General features: G+C 32.2%; 1 long non-coding RNA gene across 2 annotated transcripts; it reads right to left on the reverse strand.

The window, feature by feature from the left end:
• Window positions 1–490: 490 nt before the first annotated feature.
• On the reverse strand, window positions 491–4,060 carry LOC111084904. Of its 2 annotated transcripts, none has more exons than XR_002609786.1 (2): window positions 3,840–4,060; window positions 491–985 (listed from the first exon to the last, which is right to left on the reverse strand). It is a non-coding gene; the product is annotated as an uncharacterized LOC111084904 (long non-coding RNA). The 2 variants fall into 2 exon arrangements; XR_002609787.1 differs by having other exon boundaries at window positions 3,523–4,060.
• Window positions 4,061–17,586: the final 13,526 nt, after the last annotated feature.

Genomic DNA, 17,586 nt, shown 5'->3' on the forward strand with positions numbered 1-17,586 from the left:
TACCTATGAAATCTATATTATACAAATACACAACAAAGACGTGTTTCTAGTATTTTATACAGTCATCTTTGAAATTTTATGAATGGTTACATGTGTTCAAATAACCAGATAAAAATGTAGAAGTAAAGGCATTAATTTACAACATAATCACGATTTAAGTGAAATTCCAACAAATGTAGAACTCAAACTGTTATTTACTTACTTTGGTATTATCAGGCCTATTCTTGCCATTATAATAGCAGTCTAATTTAAATTAATTTTTATAGTTCTTGTTGAAATATATCCACTGTAAAATTTGTTGTTAAAATCGTGTTCTTAGCAGTTATTTTGATTTGAAAATAATTATCTTCTAAGAAATAATTACTAATTAAGGGTGCTCGAAAATAAAAAAAATCCAATATTTATCAAACCTATACGCAATAGGATACCATCGTCATTAAAGTTACATATTTAATGCTGTCAATGTCTGTAGCATGTTTACTTTTTTTGGAAATTAACTTTTTTATATTTCTGCGAGGGGTGCAAGGGCAAAGCCCCTATGTTAGGTGAAACTTGAAAAAGTACCAGACAAATACTGTAAATCAAAAACATTTCACTTAGAGATGTAACATTTATTATATTTCAAGCTTTAGCTATCTTACGTAATACTCTCTACGGCATGTATTTTTGATACCTGCATGATCTAATGTAACATGGCTTGAATTTCAAAGAAAAATTCTGAATTTTACATTTCTTAGTTATCATCATAGCTCATTGTGATGCAGACCAGGTGAACGCTAGGGTTTTCAAGTCGTTGCAGCGATAAACCTAAATTCACTCAATTAGTTGGGTTTTCTTTTCGGTACAGTCCAACGATGGTGTTTGAATTCCGACCACGTCCGAACGGTCCTTTACCCAGATACGGTGTTGGGCGAACCGATGACAGTTGACAAAACGTTATCCACCAGCTTCTGCTAATGACCTTTGATATCCTCAAATAGGAAACCTGCATACAGGAAAAATAATCAAAATTATTAGAATTATACCAACAGGGCTTGATGGTCATGTAGTAGCCACAAAGTTAATATAATTACTGTGTCGCCCTATAACATTTCTTGGACGAGCTTGATAACACTGAATGAGTTATTGTTGTAACTATAGCGATGGAGATGTCTTTCAAACGTTTTTACGTCCTTACTTTATGAAGAAAGGCTTTATAAATGTGTTAAAGCCTTGTTATCATTAATATAGAATGTTTAATGACAAATAAGGCTTTCTATTCATCAACTTGTGTTATGATAAAATAAATATAACATTATTTAAGAATTAAAAGTAATTTCTCACTAAAGTATACTTCTACCATCAAAGCACTGAAGATTTCAATTACGATTTAATTTTAGGTCACTAATTTCAAACAAGCAAGTCTACAAAAGAGTGCAACAAAAGGAAATACTAGAACATCAATATTAAGCCGCCATGCTTGAGTCGTTGTCGATCATCTTTAAAACAAGCAAATTTTGTGGTTACTCAAAACAGCTAAGCCTAGTTTGTAAATTTGTCTTTAGGTTATGTGCATTTAAACTTCAGTTTTAAAAATTTAAATCCGAATCATCACCTATAAAATACATTGCCAAATATACTCTATAATAAATATGAAATATTATAAAGCAGAATAATAAATCCGTAAAAAATATATATAATACAATTTCCAAATAACTTTATTACAAATAAAGTTTTGTTGCCCTTTGATGCAAAATATATGAACAAATACAAAATAGTATTTGGCACATTTATTTTTAGAGTTTTTGCTGGCATAAATCGATTTTTTAAAGTTAAGTATACGAAAAAGATTGAAAAGATAGGGATAAACCAGACTGACAAATATATAACCACAAAATGGTGCGAACGAAAGGAATTTCATGTCATTGTAATACGTGGAACACATAGTAGGTTTGGACTGTATCAATAATGCGGATGGAAAGCCTTTTGAAATTCCTTTAAAGAAGAAAATACTGTTTGTTTTCAAAACTAAGTTCAGCAAGAAACTTCAAAAGAAACGAGAACATTCTATTAGTCAGTCAGACGTGTAATATTTATTTTTATCATGGAAAAGACTTTGTCACATTCGTCGTGGTAGTGTGTTTCTTTTTCTTTATTTTACCTATACGTGTTGATGATGTGGGTCCTTCCTACTACACATATCAATTGGCAAACTTAAGCTTTTTTATTGCCCTTTTGCGGAATCTGTTCTTCTCATCACAATGAGTGTTACTGCAGTCTTTTCTGAGTATTCCTCCTTCTATCTTTTTTTTCTTAAAGAATACCTTTTCTTTCTGAAACTAAAACGCTTCTTTCTATTTTTGCAGTATATAAAATACCAGCTACGTTGTTTTATGTTGTTCATCATTTGTTATTAGTAACACTAACTGCACTGAAATCCCACGCTTTTACTAAAAATTATTTCTGAACACCTTTGCTGTTTTAAGTCCTTTGACTATCTAGCCAGACGATTTTTTTTTATCCACCAGAGACGTCGCTAAATACTTAAAAGATGCGGAGCTCGGTCACATAGGCTCGGGAATTTTCGGTGTTTCAATATGATGTCGAGCATGGTTTATTATTCTGATTTTTCAAGACACCAACTGGGGATTCGGGGCACGGGCTCCGTGTGCCAATGCCTCGGGACGTCTCTGTGATCCACGTAAGTATTTTTCAAATGTTTGTTAAATACATTATTCATTGCTGTTAAATAATAATTGGGTTAAATATTTTCTTACACAGATCGATGTTTTCACATTTCATCTGAAATGGAACATTTTTTTTACATAAATTTACGTGTTTAGACTTACAAGTGTAAAAACCAAGAGAAAGATTTCTTGAATAATACAACTGATAATCTGTATTCATAAAAAGGTTATAACTCAATTTTTGAACTTGGAAAATTGCTAAACATCCGTTTCTAATCACATTATGAGAATTTTTCATAAGCTGAAAACCTGTCTGCCACTTTTTCAACACATCTTTAAATGGGATAAAACTTAGATGATATCAATAAAATGACTATGTTATTCTAATGTAAATTAATAAATTTGAAATTTCTTAAATTCCAATATTCTTTATAACTAATACCTCTACATATGAGAAGTTTAAATAACATGCTTTATTCTTACATTTCGAAGCTTTGCTAAGTGACGTAAGCTCTAAAACAAGTTATTATTAGTAAGACAGATGTTTGAGTCATTGAAGTAACAAGACAAAGGATAGTTCAGTGACTAATATTTATTCTACGAGAAGATAAATATATAATTTTGCTAGTCCCATGTATGTTGAGGGAGCTAATCTATGCCTATAAAAGTAAACATTCGACAGTTCTAATACATTTATATAAAGAATAGCAAAGTAAACAAATTAAACACAAAACAAAAATGACAATAAAAATAGAAGAATGTTGAAACGTGTTATTTCTTTCTACCGTGAAAGTGAGTTTTCCACTATACATGTATTTCGGTTCTACAGAATAGGCTTATCTCCCGAAAGACCCACCTGGCAAAGATAGAAATTTGTTTGCTCAAACCCAACAAACAAGTTTTTTTTCCCTCTTTCTTTGTGCATCGAAAACTGTAGTTCTGTACCGTCAACAAGTTTCCTTGAAAATCGTTTTGACATTTGAAGGTTTTTATTTTGTTTTGTTTTTTATCCACGAACGAATTCCCTTTATTGTTGTTTCACAGCGTTTATTTTATTTTATTTTATTTTATTTTTGAAGGCGGAAATAAAGTTGGGATGTGGCAGCAAGAAGCATACGTACAATTGTCGTTTTCTGAAAGCGGAGGGTTGGGAAAACTATGATACCACAATACCTTTACAAATACACAAATGTTGGATCATGATATACCACAGGTTCGGCGTTGCTATACGGCGGATTCAAATTTCAACCAATGAAGACGTCCTGCAGCAATGACCCAACACAAGTCGACAGGCAGCTCCGGGTAGGGTCCGCAGACGCTCGGAACCCCGGCTGCTCGCTCCCTAGGGGTCCCCAAGATATGGGAACCAAACATGTCGAGCGACGTGCCCGAGTTGCCGGACAACTGCCCTTGGCTTTGGTTTACTAGACGCTCATAGAGCGCAATGAGCGTGTTGTAACGCGACCTGACAGCAGATAGGTAATTTGTAAATTCATGGCTTGTACGCTCAACGCCCTACTTGCTGTAGAATATCTTACTTTCTGTCAGTGCACGAGACCGAGAAATATCGGATTAGGTTTAACTCCCTAAGGCATGCTTGAGTTCAACCAAACTGGGCAATTCAGACAAAAGGCTTAGCGTTTTACTCTTCCCTGTGGATCATTGTGTCGTTGCATCAGTGAAGTGAGCTTCACTTCTTAGATAAACTGATGCTAAAGTCTGCTATTCACCATCGTTCTCTGATCCTGTAACCTCAGAGCACACTGATCTTGCCAATGACAGTAAGAAACGAGTTTTATACCCTGTTCTTTTTACATTCACCCACTCAACCCTGCTAGTCTTACTAAACCAACCATAAAAACCTTTCCGTTTAGTTCAGAGATTAAACGTTGTTATTTTTATACCTTTTGATGGCTTTGTTCCCTGTGAAATACTCTAACAAAAGAATATTCCATTTTAACCACACAATAACCTCCACCCAAGTAATGAATAAACACAGCTGACCAGTAACAGAACATCTCTTAAGTCTTGAACTTGAAATGCGTGTTTCTTAGAAATGAATGCAGATTATTGTTCCAAAAATCAATCGTTTATCGCGGACGGAGAAAAAGATACATTTCCTGAAAAAGAACCATGTTCTTATGGATACAATGTTAACTAACATGAAAATAGTTAACAGTCAAACGTTACTAACTGGTCATATGCCTCTTGTTAATAGAATCAATTTTGTTTCTTTTCAAAATAAAAGTTTGAAAGTTTTGTATTCCTTCATTATTTGAACACGTTGATTGCAAAAAAACAAACAAAAACAATTGATAATAAAATAAAAATAAGTAAATGCATTTGTAAAAAACATGTAACATAGAGAGACCACGAGTTGTCAAGTAGTAACTATAACAATATCAAATATACATGAATTATCACGTGGTAGCTATAACCATATATAAAAAAATATAAATCATTATATGGTAGCTATCAAAATATTAAAAATTCACGAAATATCAGGTGGGTACTATAACAATATCAAACAAATCATAAAATATCACGTACTGCCTGTAGAAGTATTGGAAATCCATGAATTATTACGTACGTAGTAGCTATAATAATATTAGAAAAAAACATAAATTATCATGTGCTAACTATAACAATATCAAGAATCCATTAATTACCACGTATTAACCATAACAATATCAAAAACCAATGAATTATTATGTGGTAATTATAACAATATCAATATCCATGAACTATCACGTATTAACTATAACAATATCAAATATCAATGAATTCTCACGTGGTAACTGTAAAAATATTAAAATCCGTGAGTTGTTTCGTGTTAACTATAGCCTTGTAAAAATCCATGAACTGTTACGTGTTAACTAAAACAGTATCAGTTATCTCCTCACGACACTTTCATAACTTGATATATTATTCTCTAATAATACAGATATATGTTTTTAGTGTAAAAGAAACACTGCAGTTTTCACCTAATTAGTGCTTGGTTGTTGGATAAAAATACTAGTAATTATAACAGACATGAATAGAAAGGTAGACTTGAATACGTAAACATACAAAATGGCGTCAGTTTCTGAGTTATTATCACGTGCTCAGAAGCTCTTCAAGTTAAAATATTCTATACACCGCGTTGGACTGTTTCTCCCTATATGCATTTTTACAAGTTCAGTCACATCTTTTAAAATTACTCGTGTAGTTTAAATATTTTATACTGGGAAAAGCCTCTAACTTTAAGTGTTTCGTACTATTGGCCAGCACATTGGAATCTCGAGGACTTCATTTTGTTAAGTATGGACTATGATTTATATCATCTAGAAATTATTGAGTGAGGCTTTTTGTCAGTGCCCTGTAAATTGTTCAGGTTTTTAGTCATTATGACAAGATTGGCTTTCGTTTCTTTCAAGCTATCTCTAAACAGCTACAATAAATTTGTGCCCGCAGCTAAATACAATTATTGTACTTAGGTATATGTAGCTAAGTGCAAGAGCTAACCCAACACGTTTACACTGTATTAATAGCCATATCACAATGTTTACACATAAGTTTGTGTAGCTAAACACAAATATAAACAACCATGATATAATAATTATACCAAGATAATGTATCTATGACACTATTTAAACAATCGTATGCGAAATTATAAAATAATATTTGTACATATAGCTATACCTAACTAGAGCACAAATATTCATACACATGTATATTTAACCATAATACAATATTTCTATGTAGGTATATGTTACTATAACACAGTATTTATACACAGGTATATATATAACTATAACAATATTTAAACATAGGTACATAATGCTATAGCATAATATTTGTACTTAAGCATATGTATCTATAACATAATATTTGTACGTGGGTATAAGTTGTCCTAATTACATCATCACTTTTAAAACTAAAGTCTAGGAATCTATGATACACTACTAATGTGTGTGTATTATATATTTATATATTATATGTGTGTGTGTGTGTGTCATTTGTTTAAATTGTTGATGACTAGCTTGTATTTCCTAATTCTATAATGTACAGTAAACGTAGTTGTCAAGTTATAATTTATATTTTGTTCGACATCTTTTTTGAGATCCTGTTAATTGTATGTAAGGAATGGCCTATAACTAGTTTTAGCATAAGGAAACAACTAATTATTTTCTCTGTTTCACAAATATAAGTAGCTTTCATATAAGGAACAGACTCAGATCCTGTTCTGTGTCAGTCAAGTTGTCCTACAAGTAAGAAGAAACATATATAATTCTTATTCAACTGTCTGAGAATGTATTTGTTACGCTTCAATTATATGACTGTGTTCCAGGTTATTATTTACACTTCCGCAAGAACAAAAGTGGAGTTCCAACTGTTTGAATATATACTTGTTGTGTATTTCCTTAATTGTTATATTCAATCGACAGATCCATCTGTTGATACATGTACACACTAAGCGAGCTCATCTGATCACGTGCTTATTGCAATACGTAACATTGTGATACACAGCTCATCTGATCACGTGTGTATTGCAATACGTAACATTGTGATACACATCTGCTGTAACTAGTGGAACATGAGGTTCGAACTGTTATTTTTAATATTCGATTTAATCCACAAAAGGGCGTTCCAATTTAATTCGCCAGTGTTCAAAAATATTCTTATAACTATGATATTATTCTAAGCATATATGAAATAAACAACTAGGATATGCATAGTAAAATATGCCTGAAATTAACTCAACTGGTTACGTAGAGAATAGATTGTAGGTTACGATATAACCTACGCTTCATTATGCTACCGGTCTAAAAAATTATACGGCATTCTTAAATTTCTACGTATAGCAATGTGTATAACAAGAATAAATGCTTTTACTTTGCTATTTCTGGTCTGACATAATAATTTCATATGAAGCATGTTACAAACTCATACTACTGTGTATGTTTCTGTATAAAGGCTTATGTCTAATTTGGCTGATATTCCTCAGTAATATTGCTATATATAATTGTGATTTTGAGTGTTGGTATGCTATAAAACACGTGGTTGCGAGAGTTCATATGCTACAATACGTATAAATATGAATATTTGTATGCTACAACACATGTAATTATGAATATTTGTCTGCTACAACACATGTAATTATGAATATTTGTCTGCTACAACACATGTAATTATGAATATTTGTCTGCTACAACACATACAATTATGAATGTTTGCCTGCTACAAAACACATACTTACAACTGTTGATAAATTGGATTTTGATAGGTTTCAGTCTCTCAGTCTTACCAATGTCAGTTAGGACTAAGTACTGTCAGTCGCCGAGCCTATCAACCTTCTCCACACTGTCCCACCTTCAAATATAGCATACTCTTTAACTTCTTCAAATGATGTCCCTCTCCTTTCAAGAGCATCTTTTATTCCTAATTCGAGGACTTCTAGGTGGCCTTCTTCCTTGTGGTTCCAAATTCATAAACTCTTTTGGGTATCTATATATTTCCAATCTCAACATATTTTTTCCAATAATTTACAGTATTGATGTTATATTTAAATCATTTTTAATTTGTTAATTTTTGCACTAACATATTTTATGATGGGATAAAACACAAATTATTTCAATTGACAGTTCACCACATACACATTACTTCGAGTGTTAATAAATTACAATGCTTATGAACATTATTGTTCTCAAGCTACAGCACACGATATTAATACTCCTGGTATAATAAGATACAATAGACAAGAACATTATGATATTTTAAGGATTGTAGTGTAATAGTTAAAAATATAAATAAAACACAACATATTACTCCAGAAAACTTAATTTGTTTTAGCTAAGACAACGTTTTGCCATTATAACTTCATCGGGGCAAACAAGACACTTGTTAATTGATTTAGTTTATAGAAAAGATTAAAAAAGTCATAATGTAGTTTTGTTAATCTTTTCTCTAAGCCTAAATCAGTTAGCAAATGTCTTGTTTGCCTCGATGAAGCCGTAATAGCAAAACGTTATCTTAACTAAAACAAATTAAGTTTTCTGGAGTAATATGTTGTGTTTTATTTATATTTTTATAGATGAACATAACTGTTTACAAACTAAAATGCACAATATTACTATTGCTAGTGTACTACGATTCAATACACATGAGCATTACTGTTCTCAAGCTACAGTACACGATATTATTACTGTTGGTTTAATACAATACAGTAACATGAACATAACTGTGTGAAAACTACAATACACAAGATTACTACTGCTGGTTCAATACAATACAGCAACATAAACATTCATGTGTGCAAACTGCAATACACGAGATTACCACTGCTGGACTAATACAATACAGCAACATTAACATTGATGTGTGCAAACTACATTACACAAGATTACTACTACTGGTTTACTACAATACAGTAACATGAACATTACTATCCTCAAGCTACAATTGGTTGATGGGAATTTAATGGCGCAATGTAACAGTACACAAGATTACTACTGTTGGTATACTATAATACACAATATGTTGACTGTTGGTATGATACAATACACATAGCTGTGGGTGTTGTTATTATGCGACGCAGCTATGATCGTTTACAAGTTACCATACACGTGAATATGGCCTTTAGTTTCACATGATTATAACTGTGGTTACTTTTCTATACGTATAATGATCATCAGTGTTGTAAGGCTAGATTATGGATGATCATGAATATTAGTAAGCTAAAATACAACTTATTTTAATTGTTGTTTTGATACCATATGATTATGCCTGGTGGTATGCTAGAATGCACATATTTAAAACAGTTTGTGTTCTCCTGATGAAATACAATGAATATGAATATCAATGCTGGATGTTACAACACATGTGGTTACAATTCCTGGTGTACTACTATATACATGATATAAATGATGATTTATTACAATGAACATGATTATTATTCTTAATGTGCTACAATGGACATGATTATTATTCTTAGCATGCTACAATAAACATGATTATTATTCTTAGCATGCTACAATAGACATGATTATTATTCTTAGCATGCTACAATGGACATGATTATTATTCTTAGTGTGCTACAATGGACATGATTATTATTCTTAGTGTGCTACAATGGACATGAGTATTATTCTTAGTGTGCTACGATGGACATGGTTATTATTCTTAGTGTGCTACAATGGACATGATTATTATTCTTAGCATGCTACAATAGACATGATTATTATTCTTAGCATGCTACAATGGACATGATTATTATTCTTAGCATGCTACAATAGACATGATTATTATTCTTAGCATGCTACAATAGACATGATTATTATTCTTAGCATGCTACAATGGACATGATTATTATTCTTAGCATGCTACAATGGACATGGTTATTATTCTTAGCATGCTACAATAGACATGATTATTATTCTTAGCATGCTACAATAGACATGATTATTATTTTTAGCATACTACAATAGACATGATTATTATTCTTAGCATGCTACAATAGACATGATTATTATTCTTAGTGTGCTAAAATGGACATGATTATTATTCTTAGTGTGCTACGATGGACATGATTATTATTCCTAGTGTGCTACGATGGACATGGTTATTATTCCTAGTGTGCTACGATGGACATGGTTATTATTCTTATCATGCTACGATGGAAATGGTTATTATTCTTAGCATGCTACAATGGACATGATTATTATTCATAGTGTGCTACGATGGAAATGGTTATTATTCTTAGCATGCTACAATGGACATGATTATTATTCATAGTGTGCTACAATGGACATGATTATTATTCTTAGTGTGCTACGATGGACATGGTTATTATTCCTAGTGTGCTACGATGGACATGGTTATTATTCCTAGTGTGCTACGATGGACATGGTTATTATTCTTAGCATGCTACGATGGACATGGTTATTATTCTTAGCATGCTACAATGGACATGATTATTATTCATAGTGTGCTACAATGGACATGATTATTATTCTTAGTATGCTACAATAGACATGATTATCATTCTTAGCATGCTACAATAGACATTATTATTATTCTTAGCTGCTACAGTAGACATGATTATTATTCTTAGCGTGCTTCAATAGACACGATTATTATTCTTAGTGTGCTACAATGGGCATGATTATTATTCTTAGTGTGCTACAATGGACATGATTATTATTCCTAGTGTGCTACAATGGACATGATTATTATTCTTAGTGTGCTACAGTGGACGTGGTTATTATTCTTAGTGTGCTACAATGGACATGATTATTATTCTTAGCATGCTACAATAGACATGATTATTATTCTTAGCATGCTACAATAGACATGATTATTATTAATGTGCTACAATGGACATGATTATTATTCTTAGCATGCTATAATAGACATGATTATCATTCTTACCATGCTACAATGGACATGATTATTATTCTTAGTGTGCTACAATAGACATGATTATTATTCTTAGTGTGCTACAATAGACATGATTATCATTCTTACCATGATACAATGGACATGATTATTATTCTTAGTGTGCTACAATGGACATGATTATTATTCTTAGTGTGCTACAATAGACATGATTATCATTCTTACCATGATACAATGGACATGATTATTATTCTTAGTGTGCTACAATGGACATGATTATTATTCTTAGTGTGCTACAATGGACATGATTATTATTCCTAGTGTGCTACAATGGACATGATTATTATTCTTAGTGTGCTACAGTGGACGTGGTTATTATTCTTAGTGTGCTGCAATGGACATGATTATTATTCTTAGCATGTTACAATAGACATGATTATTATTAATGTGCTACAATGGACATGATTATTATTCTTAGCATGCTACAATAGACATGATTATTATTCTCACCATGCTACAATAGACATGATTATTATTATTCTTAGCATGCTACAATAGACATTATTATTATTCTTAGCTGCTACATTATTCTTAGTGTGTTACAATGGACATGATTATTATTCTTAGTGTGCTACAGTGGACATGGTTATATGGTCGATGGTACACTTCAGTACTCGTTACGTCGATACCTATGACTGTTACATTTAGAATACTACAGTATAGTATATCATGAATAAAAAAGTACGATTTAGTATACGTGACCAATTGATAATCTTTAAAATTTGAGCCAAGTTAATTAAAGTATACATCATAACTAGCACTTTATTTGCAGTGTTATGCATGATAACATATGCCGTCAGAACTATGTCACAGGGACACCATTTAAGTATGGCAGGAAAGGGCACTCCCCGCCTTGTTCTTAATATAACTTGTTTATTTTGAGAAATATATCTGTATATAATATTGTCTACTTTGAGCTCTATTAATGATTATTAAATAATATAAGAAATAGCCAGACCAAATGTTCCCAAAACAGTTTGGTTTTTACATTTTAACCTTTAACGCACGAGTGTCCAGGAGCTTATTTCCCTGGACCTCCAATAAAAATCCACCCCTCTCCAATTGAAACCTGAAATGCTGCTCCTACAATGTTATTTCATATGCTTAAGTATAATTTTATTATATTTTTAGAATCCTATTTATAAATTTCGGTCGTCATATTTCAATGGTTGCAGTGAATACTTTATTTTCTAATGTGGAAAATTTTAGTCCCGTCTTTGATATAGATATCACTACACAACCTTAATTCACAGTAAGTAGCAGTGATCCACTAGTTGTTTGCCATGATCACTGAGGCAAAATGACATTCCATCAATGATAGGAAAACACTACACTCATGCTTTCATCTTTTATGAAATTGCCACATCAGGCATTCACTAGGAAACTACGAGATTCAGCTGACGTCGCTGTGGGCTTTAAAGGTACTGTTTAGTCGGCAAACAGCCACTATGCTAGTGAATGTTGACATAGGCTGAAAGCTGTGCAAGACGACATGGCAGAACTGAACGTGGTTTTTCACAGACTTCTGTGTTAACCAAGAACTTGTCACCTGTATGTTCGTAAAAACCTCTCTCAAACGCCCAAGGAAAATCTTATATAATATTAATCGCGTTTCACGTAACTGGATTGAAAATTGCATAATGAATTACAAGAAATGTTTCACTCGATAATTATAATATTGAACTTTAGGTAGCGCAAGATTGTGCTTGGCTGACTACTGCGTCCTCTGGTGAAAGAGAAGGGTAAAAAGAAAGTTTTTTTTCAGATGCACTGTGTTAAAATCGTTTGAAAAAGGCACTCTTTCTTTGTTCTTCTCTCTCATATGTATAGAGAGATTAGATGTTTTGAATGTTCCTAAGTATATATATATATATACATAATCAATAAATTTTAAAGGCACTGTGTTTTTACGAAGACAATAGTAAATATTTTCTTTACGTAAAAACACTGTGCCTTTAAAATTTATATTCTATATAAATTTATATCATTTTCAATATAATTTCTCAAACGAATGGATATAATGCCATACGCATTATATCCATGAGTGTTTGTTTGCTACAATACATATTATTATGACTTTTGATATGGTGCAACACATACGATTTTTAAGTATGGGTATACTCCTATAAGCATGATTATAAACAGTTGGTAGGTTATACCTCACGTTCTTATGATTTTTGGTATAACACAAAATACGTGTTTATGACTATTGATGTGCTGTTACACGCATGTTATAATATATATTTTTATGACTCTTTGTATGGCACAACACTCGTGTTTATGGCTGTTACTACGCTTGCTATACGCATGATTGCAATCATTAGTATGTTACAATACAAATGGTCATGACTGGTAAAATGCGATATTTTGAATATATCTCGGTATATAACGAAAAGATATAAATGATATTTTTAAATGAGTAATTTTTTGATATTATTTAATAATATTTCACCACATTTTTATTCTATTTTCAAAATAACAGTCGTATTTAATTGAATAAATGAAGCTCAGAAATGCCTACAAACTCCCTAAATAAAAAAATCGAATTTTAAGACAGTTTGATTTTATATTTTCAAATGTAAAATTATATGAAAAAACAATTATATGAGTTGACTTTAAGCTAGGCTCAATTATTATAGCTACAAAAAATAGGAGGGTCGTAGGCCCTTCTTGATCACCCATATACAACTTTAAGATATTATTTTCAGGTAATATCAGCCAAAAATGCATAAAGGGTAATACCACTTGGGGGGGGGGGGGCATAACCTTGTCAGTTTTGATTTAAAGGTCGGTATTCATTTGAACGATTGGGAGCTTCTTCAAAGTTTTCAGATTATTTTCAAGGACGACTTTATAGTGGTGACAAATTGCTCCAAAGTCATTACTTTACAAAATGTCAAATGCCACAGGAAGATGTCGGAATAGGGACATAGATCTTCCAATAACCAGTGGTTTCGTCCGCAATTCATTCTGAACTACCAATAAAACGCCTACAACCTAAGTTTTCCTGAGGTTTCTTTAGAAGCGTTTGCTGGCTTTCGGGGTGGGGCAAATACCTAGTGGGTTGCCGCATTGGAGAAGACTGCCCTTCCCCCTGACTTTGAAAGACAAGATTCCCCTTTTCGATAAGAACCATAGGAAGAGTGGCCCCGTTGGGAATCACCTGTAGTCAGTACTGAAGTGTGTATCTTACACGACGATAATTCGCCATGAAATGACTGCTATGTCTTGGTTGGGGGTAACAGTTGGCGTCCAATGTGCTAGACAAGAACACTGGCTAAACTAGGACTGGTACTAATTTCATCCTCTATTTCCTTTGAAGACATTTGAAAAACAAACTCTGTTTTTGTTTGTCCTACACCGAATAGAACCGTTGCCGTCAACTCATAAACTGATATGATCTTTGGCGAGCTTTTATTGTCTAAAAATTCAATGTAATATATTTTGTTCTCTATATTCTGATACTAATAATTGAATTATTTTCTAATTTTTCAAATAATGGTTGGTTTATTTAGACTTGATCAGTGAAACATATTAATAAACTGGGAAAACCGTAACCTGATATTAGGCAGGGTTAAGTACGCAGATGTCGCCATCTTTTTTTCCTATCTTTTCACAAATGCATTGAATATTCAATTTCAACTTAGATTCTGAAACAGTGTAAATGAAATTTCTTTAACCCAATAAACAAAACAGTCATTAAAATATAAGCTTGATAGTGTAAGCGTTTACTAATTAAAACTTCTCAAACTATTAGATCAGTTGCAATAATGCATGATACAAGTAATATAGTTTCACAACCTAAGCTTCTTTTTTTCCAAATTTCCTTGATTCTCTCGTCTTTTTTTACCTAAAGCATATACAGCAAACGAAAATATTTCAATACTGTAAAAACGCACTATCAAATCTTGCAGATAGTACTACATTTTTAATACTGTTAAATTAATTCATCACATTTCAAGTGCTTATTTTCTGAGTTTTTGCAAAGAAGAAATACGATCTTTTTGTCTTAGAAGTTTTTGTAGAAAGCCACTCCAGTGGCTATTTTGGGTATAAGTGTCCGTTATTTTGAACTGATACACTAGAGATGAGGCAAGTCATCAGCACCAACTGCCAACTCTAAGCGAACAGTGGAATTTGATCATAACTCTTATAGCTTACCCACTGCCCCAAAGTGCAGAGCAGGCTAATCACTAGACCACGTTCGGTTTCTAGAAATACGAATAGAGTTTAAAAATTGATTTTTATCCTTTAATAGCTTTGCCTGTGTTATTATTATTGCATATATAATCGAACTATTGTTTCATTTGACTTTTGTCTCAATTATCTGGCAAATTTTGATCTTGCCTCGTGCTGAGTTCCATGAGAAATAATTACTTCGAATGCAGGACGACTTAACTGTACATTACCTTTCGTTATAATACACTTTAAAAAAAAAGAGCAGTTAATATAATCATACATGAGCTTGAAAGGCGATTTTATACCATTGAATCTACATATTGCCCCTTATCAAAAACACAAAAAGGCTTGTCACCATGGTGACTTTCGTTACAAAAGGTCCTTCCATTATATCTGAGATACTTGCTAGAGCCTAGTGTCAAGACAATTAACAGAAGGCTAGTAGGAACACCAAACATATTTTCATTGATAAGACACTGAATTCTAACAGTAAGACTCGCCGAGGTTTTCTATGTTTCTTATATTCCTCAAAGCCATTTATAAATTACTAGGAGTGCCTCTTCATACCAATACAAACGAAACTATACATACCTGACGTTTTATTTTATAGCGTTATCAAATTGTTTTATTCTTTCAACGTGTTCTGCAAACTTATATTAGAACGACCAACAAAAGTTTTCTTTTCTTTTTTACTGTTGGATTCCTCGCAAACTTTCGAAGAGTATCTGTAATAGCGTACACTAAATTCAAAATATACGTATGTCACCACTTTTGGTCATACTATTTATAAAAAATACGTTGCTATAAATATAGGCATTGAATCATATTGGTAAATGGAAGTTTTTGTTATGAATGTTTATCTATATATATATAACATACTTTGAAATTTCGTTTTTGTTTTCATACACAATTAATTCATCATTTACAAATAATCAAACCAAGCTAAACATTTGTTTCGATAAATAGTTGAATTCAAATATTATTTCGCAAAATTTCTTACTAAATTTAGTTAAAAAGTGAGTCGAATTCCAATATTAGGTACTGTCAGTTTAATATATGCGCACGACTTTATTAACACAACGAAACCACACAAATTGTAGCTTAGAGGAGAGGATTGTGTTCGCAAAAAAATAATATTATTTCTCTATAAGTTAAAAGAGAAAAGCATATGGAAACTCTTAAAATTACTAACTACTTATATAAAAAATAATAACTATCGAGTAAACATCCCTAAAATTCTTGTCAGCTTACGTCTTGCCACATGTTTTGTCGCTTTTATATCTATCTAATTTCTTCATTTACCAGTTTATTACGTGCTAAAATTTTCTTCATCCAATAATTTATAATCAAGACATGGAAACGTACACGTGGTTAAAATCGACGTTGATGCATAATGACAGTTGCCAAGAAATCAGCTAGCATTTACCTATTTTTTGTGTGTGTATGTTTAAAACAGATAGGATTACTTTCAATTGCAGCGTCTGAGGTCTTACTGATGAAAGACAGAGGAGAAAAAGTGTTTCGATAGACAATTAAGAACAAAACTGAAGAGTGTTCTTCAAAGATCAATATCGTAGTAGGCTAAACATAAGCAACAAATATGAGAACGACTAAGCAGTGAAAATCTCCATTAGAGAATAATCCCTTGTCCACGATAATTATCCATCAATATTACTCAACTGTAACCATTCGAGATCCTCACCCTACTGAACGAAGTTCACCAGAGATATTCTACTATTTTCCTGACCGAACTTTATAGAACTAGCATAGATACAAACAACAATAAGAGCAGTGTGTTAATTCTTTCCAGAAAAGAAGGGCAATCGGAACAATCATTGCAATTTGAAAGAATGATTCACCTCAAAACATTGATATTGCATATTTTTTAGTTTTTAATATTTTGCAGCAAAAATGTGTAAATATAAAAAACAAACAACGATCTACACTCAATGCATACGTTGATTTAAGTTTCAAAACAGTTTTTGACAGTAAAAAAATATTTTAGAGCTATAAAAGTTGATATACCACTTTTACACCAGTAAAGCAGAAATTATCTACCATTGCGCATGGTTGTGATACTTATTTTATACACACACACATGTATATATATATATATATATATATATGGAGCGTAATTCAACAAGCTCCGGTCTGTTGAAATATTTATTATCACGTGATCTTGTGAGTGATAGGTTTTTGGCCAATAAGCGTGTGCAAGGAGGTGTCAGACATGTTAAAGATTGGGAGAAACTTTTAGCGCGAGCAGCCAACAGTGGCCGTTGCGACCTCGCGCCGTTTTGACGCC

This window comes from Limulus polyphemus, unplaced genomic scaffold (genome assembly GCF_000517525.1).
Source record: "Limulus polyphemus unplaced genomic scaffold, Limulus_polyphemus-2.1.2 Scaffold7, whole genome shotgun sequence".
NCBI lineage: Eukaryota > Metazoa > Arthropoda > Merostomata > Xiphosura > Limulidae > Limulus > Limulus polyphemus.